We start from the raw sequence: 15,159 nt of genomic DNA, 5'->3' as shown, positions 1-15,159 counted from the left end.
TTTGTGCAATTTAGAAAAAGGCAGCCAGCCTTTCCTCAAGGCCTTTGCCGCTACTGCCCAGTAAACAGAAACATCTGGAGTGTCTGTGATGTGAAAGGCGCCTCTTCAGTGGGGCTCCTGTCCAGTGTGCAACCCACACAATTTTCTGAAATGGCCGTGGGTCTCCACGTGGGTCCAGGCCCATCTCCATTCAGTGTTATTCAGGACAGGGATGTGCTTTCCAACATGATTTTGTTCTTTGAGGAATTTTACCTCAGTGCATTGTGGGATCTAGTGGGAGCTAGGCAGTGCTATGCTACCTACTATTTCTCTTGTTTGCTGTGGCACATAGCGTCCCTGAGGTGGAATTAAGTGCTTCCTGAGATGTTACACAGCATTGCAAATGGAGGGACTGGCTGGCAGCTGAGGCAAAAAGTTCTATGGCATCATATCCTGCTGTGGCTGGCACATTTGGGGCTCTGGATTTCATCTTGGCCTCCGGAATTTGAATCACTATCGCTCAGTTTTGAGGGGGTGGGAAGGGAGGATAGATCCATGGTAGTAAAAGTTCAAATCAGAATACAAGTTTGCTGGTTTTGGTAGGATCATAAGTGGCAGTGCCCCGGAGGGGTAGTCCTGCTAGCTCCGTGCCCTCCCTACCGGGTAAGTGACTGTGAAACGGAGGGAGGTGGCTGATCCTAACCATCTGTGACATTCTCATCACACTCTGGTCCACCCATCTCTACTCCAGGGAGATTCCTGCCAGCTGGACCAAAACACTTGTGTCAGCCGTGTCAGCAGCGTTCCACACACACCTACAGATGCTCGCTCGCTCACTCGCTCATCTCCACAGGCTCCGCAAAGAGGGAGGACCGGAACTTCCACTAGTAAACCCGAGCGCCAAGGTCAGCCCTGTAATTTGTGGCTTGACAGAGAAAGCAGCCGGCTCACCTCCCGTTTGGAGAATCCCAGGGGAAAAGTCTAACAAACACGAGGCGCCTTCTGCTGCACACTAGGTACCAGAGGATTCCGTGGAGGCAGAGCTGAAGGGGCTGAGCAGACTAACTGGCACATTGGAGCATGCCGTGTATATGCCCATGAGTCAATAGTCAGTTGGGCCGTCAAGGGAGAGCAGGCTGGGCATGCCACTGTTGGTGGAGTACTTGCTACGGTGTGTGGTCCTTTAGCTTTAATTCCCAGTACAATGAAGGAGAGGAGGGAGATAAGGAGGAAGAGGACAAGAGGGAAGAGGAGGGGGAAGAGGAGGAGGGGGGAGGAGGAGTTTTAAAATCTGACCATAAGAATACCTACCTAGCATGTATGAGGTACCAAGGTCCAAGCTCCAGTACAGTGGGGGTGGGGCAAGGAAAGACAGATGGATGGAGTGATCCAATCAGAGAAAGCATCAAACAAAATAAATTTCAGGCTAGGCATAGTGGCTCATGGGTGCAATCTCAGGACACATGAGACCCAAGGTAGGTGAACCAAAAGTTCAAGGTCATCCTTGGCTTCATAAGCAAGTATGAGAGTGGACTGCATGAGACCGTGCCAAAAATAAAATTCAAATTGTATCTGGACCATCACAGATTTCAAATTTCAGATGACTATGTTCCTGTGTTCACTACTTTTCTGTGGTCGTGATAAATACCACAACCGAGGCTACTTACAGAGGGGTTTGTTTGGCTTAGTGTCCCGGAGGGATACAACTTGATGGCATGAGCAGGAAGTGAGAGCTCACTTGATGTGGCTCTCAGGCATGAAGGGAGAAAGGCATGAGACAGAGAGAATGGAAATGGTGAGAGGCTCTTGCTCTCTCCGCTGGCAAGACCATGCCAGTTCCCACCCTAGACCACACCAGTTCCCACCTTCCCAACGCTGTGACCCTTTAATACAGTTCCTCATGCTGTGCTGACCCCAACCATAACATTATTTTTGCTGCTACTTCATCATGGTAGTTTTGGTACTGTTATCAATTGTAATGTCAATATCTGCGTGTTTTCAACTGTCTTAGGTGACCCCATGAAAGCGGTGGTCAACTCTCAAGGAGGTCATGACCTCCAGGTTGAGAACCACAGTCCTAAACCATCCCAAACAATGCCACCAACTGGGGATCAAGGATTCAAATGTCAGAGACTATGGGGGATGTTCCTCTCTCAAGCCACCATGTTGCCTAAAGTTTTGACTCTCTTCCCTTGATGGTTGTATAAGACAGAGCCGTGTGTGAACCCAGTCATTGAGTTTTACCGCGAGTGCCCAGCACTACGGCGGAATCCTACTGGGTGCAGCTTATCAGGTGTAAGTCTCTTCTATTTGGAGAAACAGAAACTTCTGGTGGAGCCACAAAGTCCTGAGAGAGGCTGAGTCTCTTTGCCTGCCCTCACTGGTGAGGGCTGCATGGTGTGGTCTGTCTAGCTTTATTATCTCTGGGGGGCAGCATGGCACCAATACTGCTTCTGCTGGGGGTTTCTCGGCCCAGCTCTGAACTCAGGCCACAATGCTTCGCGAGCTCCTCATGGTCCTCTGAGCCCCTCAGCCACAAGGCCACCCAACCGTCTTCTCAGATGTTTAGAAACATCTAAAATTAAAAAGTTCTTTCCGCCCTGGAATTCTGAACAAACCTGTGGCTCTCGAATGCAAACTTGCCGACGGCAGAATTAACATGACAGGTTGGATGTCCAAAGAGTTCAAAGCTCCATCCCTTAAATAGATTGGACCTGAAATGGAGATGATTTATGTATATTTTGAATTTAAAAGAATTTTGTAAAGAAAAAAAATCTTCCATGAGTTTCTGGTTTAATTGCCTGGCAGGGAGGGAAATCCCAACACAACAGCGTGGAAGTGGGGCGTGAAAAGCAGCAAGTGAAACGGATTTATGAAGCCCATAAATAAAAATGAAACTCATTCCATTGTCCAGATTGAGTGGAAAGGCACAATCTCTCCTGTTCCCATAACTGGCAGGATGGGACATGCGTAAGGGAGAGTTCTTTCCATTTTAATAAAGCAAGACAATGGGTGTAACATAACTGAGAGATTAAGAAAGGGAATTTTCACTTTGCCAGACATGACCAAGGAGGCATGCCTACTCCATGGAGGAAACACTCTTTTCCAAAAAGAACCAGAACCAACTGTATATTCAGATTGGGCTCTAGTGAGCGTGGGGGAAGTGGCCATGTAAAGTGGGGTGACATGAGGCAGCCTGGGAGGCGGAGTGTCTGTGCTCTGCGTTGTGTGCCTCTGATGCAGGCACATAGATCTTTTGTACAGCCGTCAGTCTAGCCTGTGGCTTCCCAGATCGAATCGTATTCTTGGATTTTGTTTGATTTTGAGAGGTTCAGGCTGGCCCAGTCTCAGTTTCTTGCTAGGTCTCCTTCCGACAAGGGTAGATGTCAAATCGGTTGGCCCAAGTGATGTAGGAAGGTCATGTCAATCTGGTGATTTCATTGGTTAATAAAGAAGCTGCCTTGGCCCATTTGATAGGCCAGCCCTTAGGTGGGTGGAATAGACAGAACAGAATGCTGGGAAGAAGGGAAGTGAGCTCAGACGCCATGCTGCTCCTCTCCAGGGCAGACGCAATGAGACTCCAGCCCAAGATGGACATACACTAGAATCTTCCTGGTAAGACACCACCTCGTGGTGCTACACAGATTATTAGATATGGGTTAAAGCAAGATATGAGAGTTAGCCAGTAAGAGACTAGAGCTAATGGGCCAAGCAGTGTTTAAATGAATACAGTTTGTGTGTTGTTATTTTGGAGCATAAGCTAGCCAGGCAGCTGGGAGCCGGGTAGGAACACAGCCCGCTGCTCCTCACTACACCCAAGTTAGGGGATGTCAGTAGACACAAAGGGAGAATGAGCTGGTGGGCTTGTCAGGGGAGCAAGCCTGGTGGTCATTCACACCCTAAACACCTAACTGTGGCTTGTGTCCCACTCCTCTGCTAGACACTGTGACAGATGAGTCCCAGGCTACCCCACCTCCCACAGATCCACAGCAGATGGCCAAATTCTACCTTTTCCACGCCTACAGCAGCAACCCCAGGATACTCCTAGAAATATTTAACCCAAGGAAAATGGGATGATTTACTTACAATTGTGGCCTCATTGTCTATTTCTTAAAGACCAGGTCTTGTCACATAGCCCAGGCTAACCTTGAACTCACGACCCTCCTGCTCTGTCCAGAGTGCTGGAGTCAACTACCCTTGTCAGTGCCACTACCTTTGGCCAGAGCAAGATTGTTTAAACATATTTATTTGATTTTTTTTTTACTTAAAGCATTTATTCCCGTGACAGATTTATTGAGTATATGTGATTGTGTGTTTACACATGTGCCATAGCCCACGTGTGGGAGTCAGAACAACTGGCAGGCCTCTGTTCTGTGCTTCACCATGTCAGTCCTGGGGTCATACTCAAGTCTCCAGTCTTGGTGGCAGATGCCTTTATCCACTGAGCCATCTCACGGGCCCTAAACAAACTCTTTAAACCCTTCCAAGTCAGGTGGTAGCATACGCCTTTAATCCTAGCACTCGGGAGGCAGAAGTAGGCGAATCTCTGTGAGTTTGTGGCCAGCCTGGTCTACAAATGCAAGTTCTAGGACAGCTGTGGTTACATACAGAGAAACCCTGACTCAGGAAAAAAGAAAGAAAGAAAGAAAGAAAGAAAGAAAGAAAGAAAGAAAGAAAGAAAGAAAGAAAGAACCCTTCTGAATAGACTGCCACGACAGCTGCTGTGTAGAACTTTGAAAGCTACCACATGGGTGCCAGGATCCTAAGTGAAATCTAGCAACTAAAGCACATCTTCACCCATCGCTGGCTTGGAACTCCCAATTTTCCCACCTCATCCTCTTAAGCTGGAATTACAGGCATGGACCAGTACATCTGAGCTCTCAGCCAACTCTTTATTTATGCATATTGCAAGTTTAACACTTAGGCTGAACCAAAGAGTAGACTCTCCTCCCCCTCTATACATATGTGTTCTGGAAGCAACCTATATATTTTTGTTTTATACCCTAGGGAGAAACCAACCCTCTCTGGGAAATGCTGGTGTTCTCTTCAACACCCCACCCCAAGCAATTGACCCTACATCAGTGCAGCCAACCTGATCATTTAAATATTTTTTGTGTGGATCCCTGCAGTTGGTCTTTTCTTATTTAATGGTTGACCATGATTAAAAACTTTGGCTCTTAAGAGTTTCTTGCTTGGTAAGAACTTGAACAACTAAAATGGCTATAGTAGGAGGTGCTTTACTGTGCAGAAAGATCCCTCCATGTAAGCCAACAATGTTCAAGAGGAATCTACACTGAAATGGGGCCCAAAGAGACCAAAGGAGGCTATTGATAATACCCAAATACCCACCAGCTTTGTTTGGCAGGTGTAAAAACTTTCCTTCCTTTTGGGTCAAGAGTGAGTTATTTGTTTAGGGAGGGTGGAGGGCCGACTTGTTATATAGCCCTGGCTGGCCTAGAATTCAGTGGGTGCTGGCCTCAAACATGCAATGCTCCTCCTGCCTCTAACTCCTGAGTGCTGGGCTTGTAGGTGTGTGCCTGGTTCTTCTGTGTCAAGGTTTTTAGTGACTCACTTTTAAAGCTCTTGATTGATGGCTAAAGTTGAATGCATTCACTGCATGCCACAAGATGTTCCGAAGTGTCCACTACAGAGCAACCAAAATCTAGCTACTCAACATACGTATTAGGTCACATGGACATTTTAGTGGTGAGGACCCTTTATTCTCTTGGCATTTTTATATTAGAATAGTGATAAGTCAGATTGGAACGTAGTATATGTTGATCTCTTGACCTCCTTTGTCCAACCTCACTGAAATTTTGTGTCCTGTGGGTCAGAGCGATTTGGCCAGGGGGTGTGGCTCTTTCAGTGTTTACTCGGGAACCATGATGCTGATGTGTCATCCTTGTGAACCTGGTTAGAAAAGGTCATCACTAAGACACCAGCTTCCGACTTAGGAGGTAGGGGTCAGTCTGGAGTTTGTTCTGAAGTGCTGCGGGGCTTCCTTCTGCCCTGCCACTTAGAGCATCTTCACAGTCCCCTCCCAGGGCGAGAGCATCCTTCAGGCTGCTAGTTGACGGCCATTTTTTCATTCTAGGTTAGTGTTGCCTGTCAACCTGACAGGCTCTCAAATCCCCCTAGGGAACAAACCTCTGAAGGTGCCTGTGCGGGCTTGTCTAGGTTGGTTTGCTTGAGATGGGAAGGTACACCAGGCATGTGGGTGTTGGCATTCCGTGGGCGGGAGCCTCAGCCTGAATAGAGAAAAAGTGAGCTGAGCACCAGCGTTCATCTCCCTCTGCTTCCTGACTGTGGAGGCCATGTGACCGCTGGTTCATACTCCAGTGCCATGTGCTTCCCACCATGATGGACTGTCCCCCTGAACTGTGAGCCCAAACAAATGCTCCCTGAACTTGTTTTGGTTGCATATTTTGTCATAGCAAAGAGAAAAAGAACTAATACCTCTTCCTCGTCATCCAGGAGAGACAGCTCTTTCCAAGCTCACAATTAGAAAGAAACAAAAGGAGGCCTGCAGCCTCTGGAAGGGCACTGGGGTCTTGTTCTGATTTGCTGATGTAGACTTAAGCAGCTCCTTCCTGACCAATGAGGACTCCGCTGCCATGCTTCCTGAAAACAGAGAATAAAAGAAAGAGACTCATCCCTTCAACTCAGTAAGCTCTTCTTTGAGTACCTCTGACACGGATGAGGGGAGATCCAGAAGGAGAGCCTTTGAAAAGTTTACTTCAGGTTGAGCATCTCTAATTCCACCACTTTTGTGTGTGTGTTGTTGTTTGATGGACAGGACAGCATCTCCTCATTATTATGGAAAATATAGGGTTGGTGGTAATTACCATCTGAATACGAATGGGAGCAGAAGTGGGCATAGCCTGCACTGGCCTTTCTTTGACAAGGTATAACTTTCTTCTGAATTTCTGTGTTAATTAATGCTTATTTAAAAACCACTTTAATTGGTAGTAAACACCTCAACTTTTTGTGCTCATTAAAATGCAGCCATTGATGTGTGATGGATTTTTAAAAAAAGCTTAATTAACTTTCCTTCTGTATATATAACCTATAATAACGACAAACATATTGGGAAAAAATTACCCCTGCCTTCCCCCTCTCTCCCTACCCCATTATAAAGACGGCGACGTGGGAGCCTCTCTTTGCGAGGACCAGATGCCGTTCATGGAGTCATTTTGGAGGAGAAAACCAGAGCTTTTCAGTCCTTGATCATATCTGAGCCACGTGCATGTCTGCCAGGGAAAAACTGTTTTGTTTGAAGAAGAAAAAGTTTTAAGTATCCCTCATCTCAGAAGACTCAAGACCTGAGTATTTTCTTAGAAAATTGCACATTTTGAAGACATTCTTAGAAATCTCTTTGAGGGGAATTGGTTATAATCAAGTGGGACCAAGAAGGGCATGACTGGCTTTTCACTAGGAGGTGTGATTCCTCAAGATCATAGAAACACCTTAGAGAAACTGCGCAGTAGGAAGGCGTGACATCATGCTATGTTGGAATTGATCTTTCACAGTTTCCTTTTGCTGTTTGTCTGTAAGGGGGACACAGTTGCTAAGCAGTGAACCATGGCAGGGTTGGAAGGAAACCAACCTGGATACCATTTCACACTTCATTCACAGTGGTGAGGAGACACAAGAAAAGCCCTGAGACAGATCTGCACTGAGGATCGAGGAAAGGCTTAGTTATGGTTATGGTGGCCCAAGATGGATCTCGGAAGAGGCAAGGCCATGGTCATTGGCTTACGACAGGAAGTGCAGCTGTTTCCTCCGGGACTGGTGTGACCATCAGTGTCTTGAAGCAGAGCAACCCTTTGGAGACTCCCTGTGAATTAGGAGTCTAGTAACACTGCTGTGAGGGAAGCAGGGAGGCCACGAGGCTCCTGGGACTCACGAGGTCTTCACAGGATCTTCATGTAGCTCTCCTCTTTCCCAAGACCATGTATGAAGTAAACTACTGAGGATGAGATTCTGGAGTGGGGTAGCTGCTGTGCGTCAGACACGGTGGTGGTGAGGTGTCCTGGTGATGGGGCAGCTTCTGAGTCAGCCATGCTCCTGTGAACAACCCTAGGAAACTCATTGGTTCACCAAGCTGGGTTTAGACAAAATTCTTTCTTTGATCTATCTGTGCCCCCTATGGGGTGAAGAGATCTTTATGTCTCTCTATGAAAAGTGATACAAGACCATCATTGGTTAGGAAATCTGGTTTTTTTTCATAAGCATGAGAGAAACAGGTGCAGAAGCCAAAACACAAAGACCACAACAGAGCATTTCCAGTCTCCTGGGGTCTCTCACCACTTAGTCACCAGAAATAGCAAGTCTCACCAATCAATCATTTTTAGATTTGTTTACTCCTCCAAATGACATAATTCTCCCTGTGATTTAGCTTCAGTCTCAGACTCACTGGCTACCCGTTTCCTGTGACTTTTGCTTTGTAGTGGAACTTCAATCATTCTTGAGTGAGTGGCTCCAGAAGCATTTGTGACCTGAGAAATCATGATGAGTGATTGTGACATGGATACCAGAACTATCAGAAGCCCCAAGGTACTGCTTGTGATCAGTCAGAATGTTTCAGCCTCAACCCAAGAGGGGCATGCGATACAGTCAGTTTGCCTGAAGCATTTCCAATCCTTCAGTTAACTGAGGTGTAGTCTCGGGCTTATAGACAAATGCTATCAGAGGAAGGGATTTTTAAGTATATTTTTTTTTAACATTTCTGTTTTGATTTTTAAGTATCTTATCTTAACAAAGCGTCTGAAAGGGAAAGGCGAATGTGAAGTGTAAGATGAGGAGACAGCGAGGTCACGAGCACAACGGTCAGCGAGTCCCTGGGATCTGGGCCATAAACTGGAGGTCCAGGTCTTTGTCTGTGGTGTGAGCTGACGTTCTTGGAGAGCCCTCTCAGTTCTTAGCATTTGCTTCTGAAGAGTGCCAGGGAACCCGAGTTACAGATCTTTGCCAGAGTGGAAGTGTGGCACGCAGGCATGTAGTCTTTGTATTCATGAGAGTGTTTTTATTTGGTGGGACCTGATAACGTCCTTCCAAGATGTCTTCCGCTGCCTGAGGACCAACACCTGTAGACACAGCAGCCTTGGTGGCATCAGGAGGAGACTGGAGTAGTCCTAGAATGTTTCTGTGAGATTGGGGTGCTGAGAGAACTAGAGTTTTGACATAAGAAAAGTTCCGTTGGTGTTGACATGTGAGAGTCTAGGACGGCTGTTAAGAGGCCCTTGTCCTAGCATTGGGATGAATGCACTAATGCTATCCTGACTCTCTTGGACCGAGAGGGGTCATCAGGTGTGAGGCACCTGGGCTACGTAGGAAGACCCTGTCTGAGAAGAAAAAGACGTTCTTCCTTATGTTTGTACATTTTGCATCTTCACACAATCAAATTTTAACCCATATATATATTCGACACTGTTTTGATTATCAAACTAATTGATAAAGATGGAATACTGTGGTTTGAATGTGGTATGCCCCCCACAGGCGCACATGTTTAAACACTGGGTCTCCAGTTGGTAATGCTATTTGGGATGATTGTAGAATCTTGAGGAGATGGAGCCTCACTGTAGGAAGTGGGTTCCTGGGGTATGTCTTGAGGCTTTAGAGCCAAGTCCCACTTCCTGTTGACTCTCTGCTCCCTGAGGATGCAGGCAATGCGACCAGACAGCCTCCTGCCCCTGCCTCCGTGTCTTCCCTGCCCAATGCCATTCCTTCCCTACCCCTGCCCTCCTTGCCTTCCCTGCCCAATGCCATGTCTTCCCTGATCCTGACTTCTTGCCTTCCCTGCCCCGTGCTATGTCTTTCTTGCTGTAGTTACATGCTTCTAGCACTGTTAGAACTCTTGTCTCTCTTCAATTGTTGTTTCAAAGAATTTTTTTCACAGGAACAGGAAAAGAAAGTAGCACACTAAAGCACCCAGAGAATGTTTTCTAAGGACGATCCTTGATTCTTAGTTAATATTTGTCTTTTTTTCCCTGGAGATTAGGAGGTTCTTCACTCAGTGATGCCAACCAGGTTTTGACCAAGTATTAAAGTAAAAAAAACATCTACCAATCTTAGGAGTGATCTTCGGTCCATATCTATTTAAAAACAGTGTGAGAATGCACTGCCCAGGTGGGGGAGGGTCTGGAGAAGGTGCAGGATGAGGAGCAGCAGCAGCAGCAGAAGAGGTGGAGGTGGAGGGTGAGTTGGGACCAGCCCACGGTGAGCTGCTAGAAATGGGGATAAGAGTTCTACATTGACTTTTATAACACAAAGACTTTCTCCCAACTGTTTTCCGTACTAGGGATGTGACTCAGGCTTCACACGTGCTCAAAAAGTGCTGGAAAACGGAGTCATATCCCCATTGTTCAAGCAGCTTGTTCAAGCATACCTTGAACGTAGGATCTTTTTCTCCTCGGGACTTTAAAGGAGATAACTGGAGCATAACTTTGTGTTACCAAAAGGTTGTAGAAGTAATTTAACATCTAGGTTATAAATGATTTATAATAATCTTATTAATTAATAGTGCATCCCCTTCATAGAAACACTACACACTGAACACTAATGACCCTTGACCTCCTAAGATTTTATTGGTAAATAGAATGATAGAGACTTAGTTAAAACCTACATTTGGTGGCTGCCTCCAAGCCAGTGCTAGCAGAACCAGAAATCCCTTCAGGCCCCTGTCTGAACCAGGGTGCTGACTTCAGGGCTGTGGGGGAGCAGACCGTGTTAATATATCATTAGATTCAGGTGCAGCCACTAAGCCAACAGAAAAACAAGAATTTGAAAAAAAATGTAGAAATCTTCAAAGAAAAAATAAAAGTCACTATTTAGAGGTACTCACTGGTAATGTTCTGACGTTGTTTTCTCCTAGTCTCTTTTAATACTATGGATTTTGTGGAAGTTGAGATCTTATGTGTGGCAAGTTTTGCATTTCATTGTTCACCAAATATGTTGGCATTTCTATCGGCTACCAAGTGTTCTTTGACAATACCCCCTTGCTCAGCATAGAATGTTCTGTGATACAGAAGGTGTGTATTTTGGAGCAGTTCTTCTTTTTCTGACCACACAGACCCTTTGCAGCCTTTGCCTTTGGAACAGGTATTCTTTCAGGACAGACGGGCTCACTCATTAGTTGTTAGTCAGGATAAGCTAAGGCATGCCGTGCAACAAGTGGTACCGAGGTGTTGGTGTCTTTATATAAACAGGTTTCTTCCTACATGGGCAGCTGTTGCCCTGTGGATGTGACCTCAGCCATTCAGTCTGTGTGGATGTGGTAGCAATGTCCCCCAGCGACGTCCGGTGTAGGGTGTGTATCTGCATTGGTGAGGAACACGGGGGACCCTGACTTCCATTTTCTATCCCTGAGCCTCTGAGACCATGCGGTGACCAGTTAGCCTGGGCTCTGAGTATCACTACAGGCTGTCTCTCCCGTGGGAAGGACTCGGGTTTGAAATGCTTTCTTCATGGCGATGGATCCTTCAGAAGTCACCAAGTACCAGCAGGTGCTTAGGAAGCTGGAAGTGATGAGTTCTGGCTCCTTTGGCATGTCCCATGTAGGCTCCAACTGTAGAGAAACTCTGTTTTGAATCCCCCTCTGCCCCAAAAGGAACCCAAACTATACGAAACCAAAAACTATTTTATGTCTGGGAAGCCATAAAATATTATCATTACATTGAAGTACAATTAGAGGCCCTGTTGGATGCTGGGAAACCATGTTTCCCGGCTACATGACGTTTCAGGCCCATCACCAGAGACTTGAAGCTGGCTGCTCATTGGCACAGGATCCTTCTGTTCATTTTGGTTCACAATTCAAGGCTGCCGTAGCTCATGTTGGGGTCTTGGTGGCAGGAGCTTGGGGCAGATGCTCACATGGCACCCACAGTCAGGACGCAGATGCTGATTCTCACCTTGCCTCCTCTCTTTAACTCAGTCCAGGAGGCCCTAGCACATGGTGTGGTGTAGTCCAGGCTTAGGGTGGGTCTTCCTATCTCAGCAGCTCACAGGCATGTCCAGGGGTTTGTGACTTGATGATTTTAAATCCCACCAAGCTGATACAACGAACTGTCACAGGTCATATCTGAGTTATCAGAATGCTTGAGTTGGTAGCTGGAAAGTTAGTTACCTGCTGTAGAATGTTCCTCATGTCAACAACAGCGGGAAAGATGTGAGAGCTCACAGAAGCGTCACATGTCTTCTAGCCCACTGTCATCTTGGTGATGAAGCAAGATGAGAAGGGGCAAAAGCATCGCACAAGATCCCGTGTCTGTGATGAAGGACAGGACCAGAGCCTGCCCATCTCTGCCTTCCACTCAGAGCCATGCTAGGCCCTCTTCTCAAACCATTCCTGGCAGGGCATCCCTCAGGCTTCTCTCAGAACCCTTAGGAACCTGATCGAGTCTCACTCACCCATCCTCCTGCATCGGCACAGTGGGCCGACACAGTGGTGTCCCCTCTATGTGGCTGTTCCTGATTCCCTTTATAAACAGATGGGAACTGTCTTCCATCTCCGCTTGAACCTCCCCATGTCTTCTTTCCCTGGGAATAAGATTCCAATGCACACTCATATCTGTTCCAGTCACGCTCTGGAATCAGCCAGGTTGCCGTTGGCAGGGGGGTAAACGGAATGGGATACATATACAAAATAGCATTCTGTTCAGTTGTGAAGAATAAAATGATCCTGGTCACAGGAAAATGGGCGAAACTGGAGATTGTCACGGTAAGCAAAATAAGCCAGACACACAATGCCACCTATTGTCACTCATCTGTGAAATCCAGATTCTTGTTTTTTGAATTGTAAAAGTAAAAGGAGCACTATTTGGGAAGAGAAAGGGGAGCACCCCAGAATGTCGGCCCAAGAGTAATGATGGTCATGACCAAAGTACTTTATGTACAGGTGTGAAAATGTCATAATGAACCCCATTATTTTAACATTAATATATGCTTAGTAAAGTGTCTAAAAACCCTGAACAAGCAAAAGCATACCGGATCTCACGGTAGTTATGAGGTCCAACTGAGTCCTGTCATGCTCCTACTTCAGCCTGGGGGCTGCCCACCGCCCCGACACTGCTGATCTCCTTCAAGCCTAAGCACGCTCTCTGCTCACGCCCATCACATTTCATCCCCCATCCCCAGGTGCTTCACGTACTTCCAACTATCTTCACACATCCCCAAGCACCTACTGGAAATGGCACCCTACCCTATCATACTATACTTAATCTTTCTTCCTATGAAAATTGGACCAGACTTGACCTTGGACAGACCTCTGTGTTCAACTGGCTTTCCGTGATCCTGGTGGTTTGTTTGCTTGTTTGCTAGCAGTTATATCTTGTTTGTTTGTTGGCAAACCATGTTCTAACATTAACACTTGTCACAGTAACTGGAGCTAAATGAGTAAGTCTTGAATAAGCAAAGAAATAAAGACATTGATAAAGAAAAGATTAAATTGCAGGCTCTACACTGAGGCTTCCTGTAAGAGTGTATTTCAAAAATCTGAGTGGTTGGGCATTGCATGCCTTCCAGCCTAGCACTCAGAAGGTGTGGAGGCAGGAGGGGGGTCAGAGTCCATTCCATCTGTGCTAGGTAGGGAGTTCTAGACCAGTCTGGTCTCCACGGTAAGGCCCTCTCTTGCAAACACAAATAGCATGTGCAGATGGTCCATCTCAAGGGTCCTCGCCTTCCTGGACAGGGTGTCCTCTGCCAGGTCTGGGCCAGGGCTGCTTTCCTCTCTACTGCCCTCTGCCAAGCTGCAGCCTCATCTAGAGAGTCATTGACCACTCAGGTGCCTCCTTCTCCATCCCTTGCTTGTTCTGCATTCAGAGCCTCGAACAATGTCTCCGCAGAAGCCGTGTGCCCCTTCTCACATTGTACACATGGGGAGGACGATTTCTCCTCAAGACAGGACCTCTGTAGGTCGGGCTGACCCGGAACTCTGCCCTTGCTCACTCATGCTCACTCAGGCACTGCTGCTGGGATCCAGGTGGGTGCTACCACCCACGGCCCCACGGCTTAGACTTTTCTAAAGTCTCAGTTTGGAATGTAGTCTGTATTCTTTCCCTCAGAACTGGCTTAGGTTAGGTCATGGTCTTCTTCTTCTTCTTCTTCTTCTTCTTCTTCTTCTTCTTCTTCTTCTTCTTCTTCTTCTTCTTCTTCTTCTTCTTCTTCTTCGTCTTCTTCCTCCTCCTCCTCCTCCTCCTCCTCCTCCTCCTCCTTTCTTCTTCTTCTTCCTCTCCTATTTTGTGTCTAGGAGGAGCAGGGAAAGTTGCCTGAGTGTTGGACTTGCAGTGCAAAAGGAAATGAAATTCCTAGTCAGCATTATCTTTCATGATGTGCAGTGTGTGCAATATTTGTGTGATGTACAGTATGTGTGTAGTGTGCAGTGTGTGTGTGTATTTGTGTTGTGCAGTATATGTGTGATGTACAAAGGTATGTGTGATGTGTAGGTGTGTCTGCAGTGTGCAATATTTGTGAGATGTTCAGGTGCATGTGTGATGTGCAGTGCGTGTATGTTCAGTATATGTGTGTTATGTAGTACGTATGTGATGGGCAGTACACGTATGTTGTACCATATAATGGCGATGTGGACAGGGAGAGATGCTCTCATGTTAAGGTGTTTTTGCTCTCTCTGTGTGTGGGGAATTCATTTTGAAATTTTGGAAAACAATCAAGGACCAAGGACTTAAAAAATCCTATTGGCTGCAATTATGGAAAGGATCTTTGGGTTGTGTCGGGTGAGGAGACGGGGTTCAACATAGCCAGGAGCAGTGTAGCCAGCCAAAGAGAGCCGGCATCATGAGTGTAGACCCTGCACCAAGACAGACTGGGAGGAGTCCAACTCCCCGGGGAACAGGCCAAGTCCCCCTTCTCAGGGGGCTTAGGCGTCTGCTCACAGGACTGCGTGAGGTGACCCACTTGTCTTTCATAAGCCTCTGATTCTGGGTCACTTCTTCTTGAATTTCAGGGTCAGCCAGCCTTAACTCGTTTGGTGGCAACTGATCTGGGAAAGGCAGCTGGAGGGAGCCCTCTGCTCCAGGCACTTCCTTTATAGTAGCCTGAACTTGAGGGAGAAGAGTGAGCAAAGGGTGCTTAGACCCCCAAAGTATCCCTGCTGCAGTGTGGAAGCCACCCAGCCCTCTGCTCAAACCGCAGCCTGATTGAAAGATGAGCGAGCCTCCCGCCTAT

The 15,159-nt window shown here is 46.8% G+C and overlaps 1 protein-coding gene across 1 annotated transcript in view; it reads left to right on the top strand.

Moving 5' to 3' along the window:
* The window catches only part of Rps6kc1 (ribosomal protein S6 kinase C1), a 190,815-nt gene that overhangs the window by 161,253 nt on the left and 14,403 nt on the right, over positions 1-15,159 (top strand). The gene's annotated exons all lie outside the window — the stretch shown is intronic.

This window comes from Chionomys nivalis, chromosome 5, assembly GCF_950005125.1.
Source record: "Chionomys nivalis chromosome 5, mChiNiv1.1, whole genome shotgun sequence".
Classification (NCBI taxonomy): domain Eukaryota; kingdom Metazoa; phylum Chordata; class Mammalia; order Rodentia; family Cricetidae; genus Chionomys; species Chionomys nivalis.
This window is presented reverse-complemented; position numbering and strand designations above follow the sequence as displayed.